Here is a 7,563-nt window from a genome sequence, read left to right as displayed (position 1 = left end):
GGCCAGAGCCCTTTGCTCTACCCCCCTCCCAGGTCTCTAACCCCAGGGCTCCAGCCCCAGCACTGCGTCAGCTCCCCTGCCCCTGTGGCCTTTGTGTTTCCACACCTCCTGAGTCACCGGTCCCTGTGCCCTGGGTTCCCACGTCCTGGGAGCGGAAGGGTTACGGCTTCCGCTGCTGAGTGGAGGCTGCTGTTCCCCAGCGTTAAGCAGCTTTAGTGTCTCCTACCCCAGCCCTGATTTAAAATTCATAAATGCTAATCCTTCATAATTTACGGTTTAAAAGCAGCCCCACTCCCAGGCCCCGTGGCTACAGCTCTGTCAGAGTAATTATGCCGCCAAGCTGAAATTGGACTACTAACTGAGATATTAAACAGGGGGGGGAATCCTCGCGCTGGCAGCCGACCCAATTATTCCAAATAAGCAAACAGATTAGTGAGTAATTTTCCAGTTAAATTTGGTGATTGGTGCCAGAATTGTATGTTAAATATTCAGAAGTAAATAGATTAAAGATGAAATGTGCCCCCCTCCCTTTTTCTGGGCTTAATTTACTGTGTATATTAAAACTTTTTCATGAGGAGAAAAAAAGTAAAAATGATAATTAAAAAATCCAAATAAACCCCTCTGGGCCTCCCCAGTGCAGTTTGGCGGAGGCCAGAGCCAGGCCCCGGCCTCTCCAGCCTCCTTGACTTCCCAGTCCTCCTGGGCAGGGCCAACCGCATCCACTAAGCCCAAACTCCAGCCCTCCCCAGGGAAGAGGGCCGCAGGATCCTAGGCATCTGGGTGGGCTAGGAACCTCCCGGCCCCATATGCCAGGCTTATATTTTTCTTTACAAAGAGAAATCCCAAATCTATTAGTCCTGTAGTCAGAGCTGAAAAAACCCAGGAGTGGCAGAGGGAGAAGCGATTCGTGGGCACGCAGGGCTGCAGGGGTGCCAGGCCCCTCCAGGCACACGGTGCTCTCTGCTCTGAGGTCCCAGGGCCTGGAGCTAGGTCCCTGACCGCCAGGCTCCACCACCATGCTTCCCTGGCCTGTCTGTGGTCACTGGTCTGCTGTCCTGGAGGTGGAGGGGCTCTGAGCCGTGGCACCCTCTTACCCTCAGCACACAGCTTGTGCCCACCCCGCCCCACCCCTTAGCCTCCAACACTCCTTCCGGGCAGCTTGTACACTCACGTCTCCACCTCCTGCTCCTAGTCTTCCTACAGCAGCTCAGCCACAGCTGTATGTCTGACAGGGAGTCATCTCCCCAAAAAGCAAATGTAGAAATGAGGCCCAGAGAGGGCAGTGGATTGTCCTGAGGCGCCCAGCAATTCAGGGACAGAAATGCATGGAGAACGAGGCTCTTTGGCTGCTTGGGCTGGACTCTCTCTGCCGCCCCCTAGAGGACCTGGGCTTCTGGCACAGGCTCACCTGGGCAGGTAATGCAGGAGCTCTGCAGGAATAGGTGGGAAACAGAGAAGGAACCCTTGTCTCAGACCAGGAGTGATCTGGCTGGGTCTGTGGAAAGGGCTTAGGGCGGAGGGGGAGAAGACCATGGGCGCATTCTGGGACAGCCAAGCAGGGGGAACTGAAAGAATGTGCCCCGGGGAGAAGGGTGTGCATGTGGTGGTGGGGGAGGTAAAGCATATCGGCTCTGGGAGGGGAGGACAGTCTTGGGACTAGGGCCTGTCTAGTTCCCTTCACTCCTGGCCTCTCAGCATACCAGTTCCAGGTGTGGGGCCAACCTGAGGCACAGCTTCCTCCTGGGCAGCCCTCTTTTCCTCCCTTTCTCTCAAGGATCCCCTTCCATTAGTGCCCACCTCCTGAAGCCCTGAGAGGATAGTTGGAGGGAGCTGGGGAACCCCAGGGGCCATGTCACCCTCTCCAGAGGCCCCCGCTTCCCTTGTTCTGTCTGTCAGAGGAGTCTCTGTGGCCCAAGTCATGCTGAGAAGACTCCCTATCCTCTTGGGTTGAAGGGAGCCCCGTTTTCTCCCCTTAGAGGCACACCTGAAGGCTGTGGGGCTGGGGTGTGCAACCACCTCTCCCTGACACAACACACTGAGGCTGTAATCGCAGTAAGGCGTGGCCCCGACCCCCAAGACAGCACCCCGTATAAACCCAGGACAGGCAGGCAAGCCTCTGGACCTATGACCAGTCAGAGGAGGGACACAGAAAGGACACGATTTGTCTGTGGGATCTGCCTGGCTCAGCCTTCTCAGACCCACCTCCTACACACTGCGGGCTCTCAGACAGGGCAAATCTGAACCCCCAAGAATCCTTCACAAAATACAGGCAACTCCCTGCCCCACCGCCCTGTGGAATCCCCTAAGGGTCTTCACCAACCTACCCAATGAAATTGCTGTTTCTAAAGCAATGATTTGCAGTTCTTAAAAGTAACTGAACCCTTTCTTCAAACAAAGTCTTTTGTATAAACAAGCCTATTATGCAAAGCAGATAACAATGATGCTTGGCTTAAATATCTTCATTTGCCACTCCTCTACCCCCACGTTCTGAGTCATCTCCAGGGAACCCCTAGAATTCCACCAGAGGGCAGCCAACCAGGCACCAGGAAGCTGAGCCTCGAATTTGTGGTTCCTGGGGCTCCTTCGGGGGATTCCCATCAGTGGGTGCAGCCAGCTGAATGTGGCTGTTATGCTCCGGATGGTCAGGGACTGGGGACAGAGCCACGTTCCTCCAGGTGCTGTGGACGTCAGCCGCTGTGGCCAGGAGGGCTGGTCCAGCCAGTGGTCAGCTGCAGTCTCACTCTCTTTCTCAGAAAGTTTACCACGCACTCCCCTGAGAGTTCCCCAGAAGGAAGGGCCAGTTAGAACCAGAGTGAGTGGGTCCTGGCCTGAGGTCCTTACCCTCTTATGCAGGCAGGGGCTTCCTTCCCTAGCTCCTTCCCTTCAGGGACTTGGCAACAAAGTCCTTCCCTCTCAGCCCTTCAGGGAAGATGGGAGGAAGGGCCTGGATCATTATCCTCACATCCTGTGTTCTAACCAGTGTGTGTGTGTGCGTGGGGAAGCATCCAGGGTATGCAGACCTCTCCAGTCCCTATCTAGAAGGAAAAAAAGGGTAGGGGGAAGAAAGAAGAAGGAAAGAAAGAAAGAAAGAAAGAAAGAAAGAACTAAAGAAAGGAAGGAAGGAAGGGAAAGAAGAAAGGGAGGGAGGGAGGAAGGAAGGAAGGAAAAGAAGAGAGGAGAGGAAAAGAAAGGAAAGGAGAAAAAAAGGAAGGAAAGGAAGAAAGGGAAGGAAGGAAAGGCGGAGAGAGAAAGAAGGAAGGGAGGGAGGGATGGAGGGAGGAAGAAAGGAAGGAAGACCCCCGAATAAAAGGAAAACAACCCAACCAGACACCATTGAGCACCTTGTGCGCCTGGCCAGCAAGGGGAAATGACGGTGTGGCTTAATCGTCCGCCCTCTTCTTTTGGGTGCACTCTGTTCTGCCTGATGACCTCTGTCGACTGGGAGAAAAAGTCGGACTTCTTCCCCGAGTGGCTGGCCCAGCTGCGCCCCGGGCTCCCCCACGGCCTGTGTGCACCAACCTGAGGCAGGAACCGGCCGCCTGGGGCTGTGCCCTCTCACTAGGCCACTCTCGAGTGCGTCTTAACGTTATTTTACATGAGAAGCTAAAGATGATCTCTTAGTAACCTCGGGTAATTTGTTACTGCTGTTGCTGTTTTAACCACTTCAGACTTAAGAGTTTTCAAAATCGCCGCACTCCGTGTTCCGTATTAAAACAGGAACGAAGCACCAAATGACTCAGGACGCAGCGTGTGGACCGCGCTAGCCCGTGGCTGCCCGACCGGCTGCGGGGGCTGCGGGGCGCCGAGGCTCATCTGCTCGCAAGTCCCAGCCCTGGACTGGGGCCCCTGGGGCTGAGGGGACGAGCCTGCCCGGTCACAGGTCCGAGCCCCTCGCAAGGCCTCTGGGGGACGTTTCTCCTACGGTGGGAAGCCCGTGCTCCGTGGGTGGTTTGGGGTGTCGGAGAGCCCGCTGCCGTCCCCGAGCTGAAACGCACAGAGGGACACGCGAACACGCAGCCCGGGCCTACGCACGCATGCTCCTACTGACCCCCGCAAAGGCATCCGCAAGTGCGAACACGGGCATCCGTGCACACGCACACGGACACGCACACGCACACGCACACGGACACGCACACGGACACGCACACGCACACGCACACGCACACGCACACCGGGCGTCGTGGCCGCTGAGTCCGGGCCCCGTGCCAGGGAGCGCTGGGAAACCGGCTCCAGCGCAAACAGGCCCGAATGGGCAGTGTTCGCCGATTTCCTTGACGTAACTACTTCCGCTGTGGCAGAGTCTAAGCTACCAGCAGTTCCACCACCGACTTGCAAAATTCCTGGATGTTTAACAGATTGGCTCTTGCTGACCCAAAACCACCACCGTCTCGGGCCCGCGTCTTCCGTCCCAGGCCGGTGGCTGCCCGGGTGGCCTGACCGAGGTGGTTTGAGCAGACGCAGCACGCAAGGGGCTTGGCCCGGAGCAGCTGGGCCCCGGGGAAGTGAGTCCCCGAGCCGGGAGTGGGTGACAGAAGGGCCCCAGTTAGGCTTGGGGGGGAGGGGCTACCGGCAGGCGGGTGGTGGTGACGACCCGGCAGGTGACGTCACAGCCACCTCAGGAGGCAGCGAGTCCGCCCTGTATGCAGGGGTGGAGAAGCAGGGCCAGAGGACCACTCAGCTGGGACACAAAGAGACACAGGGACCCGTCCTTTTCTCACTGCCGCTGCAGGAGCCCATACCCAGCCCTCCCGCCTCGAATCACACCGCAGAGTAACGAAGGCTTGGGTGGTTCTTGCTCCGGCTTCTGGAACTCGGAAATCCAGTTCTCAGGGTGGGAGGCCAGGCTGCCCGAGCCTGGGCGTGAGACCAGACACCACTCAGTAGAGCCAGGCCCCATCCTCTGTTTTCTGGCTCCTGTTCACGCCCTTGGTCAGCCTGGTGGGAGGGGAGGAGGCTTCCTGGGGCTGCAGTGGCCTGGCTCTGTCTGTCCTGATGTCCCCCCAGGGTCCACACTCCGCAGAAGTGACCTTCGGGGATGATCCCCGGGGCCTGATCTTCCACTGCCCCAGAAGGTAAGTTCCGGTGTGTGTGTGTGTGTGTGTGTGTGTGTGTGTGTGTGTTGATAAGCGTGCGTGTGAGGAAAATACTTGTAGAAACTAGAAGAATGACGACTGTGCTCGTATTGAGCGCGCCCCTTAACAAGCGAGGCAGCATAGCACAACGGTTCTGGACACAGACCCCGAGCCAGGTGACAAGGGCCTGACCTCTCGGTGCCTCAGTCTCTTCCGCTGTAAAATGGACCCGCCTTCCAAAGCTGTGCTGAGACCTGAGCGGCGCGCGGGAAGGCCTGAGACGGCCCGGCTCGCGGCAAGTACAGCACGGATGTCCGTCCTTATCCCCGTTCTTCTCGCTCAACAGCCCGTTTAATGTCAGACACTCCACGGAGCAATCTTTCGGATTTATCCCGTTTAGTCCTCACAACCGTCCCGTGAAGTGGGAGTCTGAAGTTCAGGGAGGGTGAGGAACTTGCCCGGGTTCCCAAAGGGGGTAGCAGCAGAGCCTAACCTCCAAGTCTTAATTCCCAGGGGCACTTTGGTGAAGGTCCTCATAGCAACAGACGCCACGCGCAGGCATAGTCGTCTTTGTCAGCAAACAAATCCACAGAAGCTGAGCCCGAAGGAACCCGCCTGAAATCGGCAGTAAGTCACAATGATCTGTCTGTCTTTTGATCACCCCGTGGTGGCCACACCAGGAGGATGAAGCCTGACCAACGGTGGGTTGGTCAGGAAAGGGCCTGCCTTGTTTGATACCCCACGGCCTCATCTGTCCTCCCTGGGCAAACTGAAAAGGCCCTCTGCCACCGGACCACTCAGGCGGGGTATGTTTGCGATGGGAACCTGTCCCTGCGTTGGGGATGGGCGAGAGGCCCCCATGGAGTTGACTGTGGGCCTCTTCTTGACCCTGGCAGACCAGGGCGGGTGGGGGTGGCTGCCACCTTGCCCTGCCCAAGGAGCTGTGGGATGCGTACCTGGCCTTCCCTAGGTCTGTGCCCAGACCCCTGCTGCGGTGAGGGCCAATGAGGAATGAGCCCCCCCCCCCGGAGTGGAGGGAGGCAGTCAGGGGGCCACGCTTGAGGTACTGGGGGTAGGAGCAGGCTGAGAACTCATCCCAGGAGGTTTGGAAACACAACTGTTCTCCAGGCCCTTGGCACAAGCTCCATTGTCCTCTTGGGCTTTGTACAAAACACAACTTCAAAGTTAAGATGCTAAGAATTTCAAGACAACAACGATGGAACATTAAACCCCCAGCCCAGGGCCCTTCTGAGCATCGGCCCCCACCTCCAGGCCACAGCCCTCTCTGGGTCCCACAGATCTGCACCCAGATGCTTCCTCTGCATCAGGACCCGCTTGGCTCATTTCCCCCCTGACTACTTGGAAGAGCCCCGATTCGCCTCCAGGAGGAAGCCTTGCTGACTGACCTCTATGACAAGAGCCAGCTTCCTCCCCGGCTCTGTCTGCCGCCTCCTGCCCCCGTGCCCTGGGCCCCAGCCGTGCCAATCACACCCACACTCGGCTGCTCCTTTTTGCCTAGCCTCTGCCTGTGTGACATTTGCTCAGTGTCCTTTCCCAGTGCTGCCTGTATGCTCCTATTCAAATCCTATGAGTATATCTGGTTTTCACCAGCCTCTTGAGGTCTTTCCTGGTCTCCGGCAGGAGGAAAGGTTTCTTTTCACTCTGGCTTATTCTGTTATAATCTTTTATTGCACTTACTGTGTTTGTCCCCTCGTTTGTTCAATATATATTTATTGAGCACCTATTACGTTCAGGAACAGCCTGGCTGCTGCTCTGTTAATCTGATTCTCTCCCTTGAGGGATAACCAGCCCCCAGAGTCACTGTCTGAGTTCTACTCATCTTTGTATATTCAGATCCTGGAAGCAACTAGTAAATATTTGTTGAGTTAAAGGAAGGAAGGAGGGGGGAGGGAAGGGAAGGAAGCGGAAGGAAGGGGAAGGGAAGGGAGGGAAGGGGTAGAATGGATTGGGCGTGTGTGCGGCAGAGGGGCGAGACAGTAGCTTTCACTCTGAGGCTGACATAGGTGGGAGAAAAACAGTTTGGACTCAGTAATGTTAGCTGCCAGAGCACTAGAGCTGCAGAGCAAGAACATTCCAGACTCAGGGGAGGGATCATTTTTACCGATTACTCCTCTGCCCTTTTCCCACCAATGTATCCTTCAAAGCCAACAAAGAACCAGAAGTCCTCTCTCTCCACATTGCTTCCAAAGTGTTTTGGCCTTGAGAACTTCTCAGGAAATGGGATGGGATGTTTGGTTGTATCTTTGAGGGGTGTGTACCTAGTTTCTGATTATAATACTCAGTCCTTTCTGTGGTTTTAGAAAACATACCATTATATAAAAGACGCACACCTGTGCCACGTCCACACATACTCACATGTCTCACACCTGTGCACACACATGGGGGTGGGGCAAGGGGTAGGGCAGCCCCCATCACAGTCAGCACCCCAAGTGACCGCTCCCTCCTGCTCCTGCTGGGGCCCTGTCCGCCC

The 7,563-nt window shown here is 56.5% G+C and overlaps 1 long non-coding RNA gene across 1 annotated transcript; it reads left to right on the top strand.

Moving 5' to 3' along the window:
* The first annotated feature begins 4,917 nt into the window (after positions 1–4,917).
* LOC103656419 lies at positions 4,918–6,739 on the top strand. The gene is made up of 3 exons (XR_566618.1): positions 4,918–5,072; positions 5,586–5,699; positions 6,371–6,739. It is a non-coding gene; the product is annotated as an uncharacterized LOC103656419 (long non-coding RNA).
* The last annotated feature ends 824 nt before the right edge of the window (positions 6,740–7,563 follow it).

Source organism: Ursus maritimus, unplaced genomic scaffold (assembly GCF_017311325.1).
Source record: "Ursus maritimus isolate PB19 unplaced genomic scaffold, ASM1731132v1 scaffold_16, whole genome shotgun sequence".
In the NCBI taxonomy this organism is placed as follows: Eukaryota; Metazoa; Chordata; class Mammalia; order Carnivora; family Ursidae; genus Ursus; species Ursus maritimus.
This window is presented reverse-complemented; position numbering and strand designations above follow the sequence as displayed.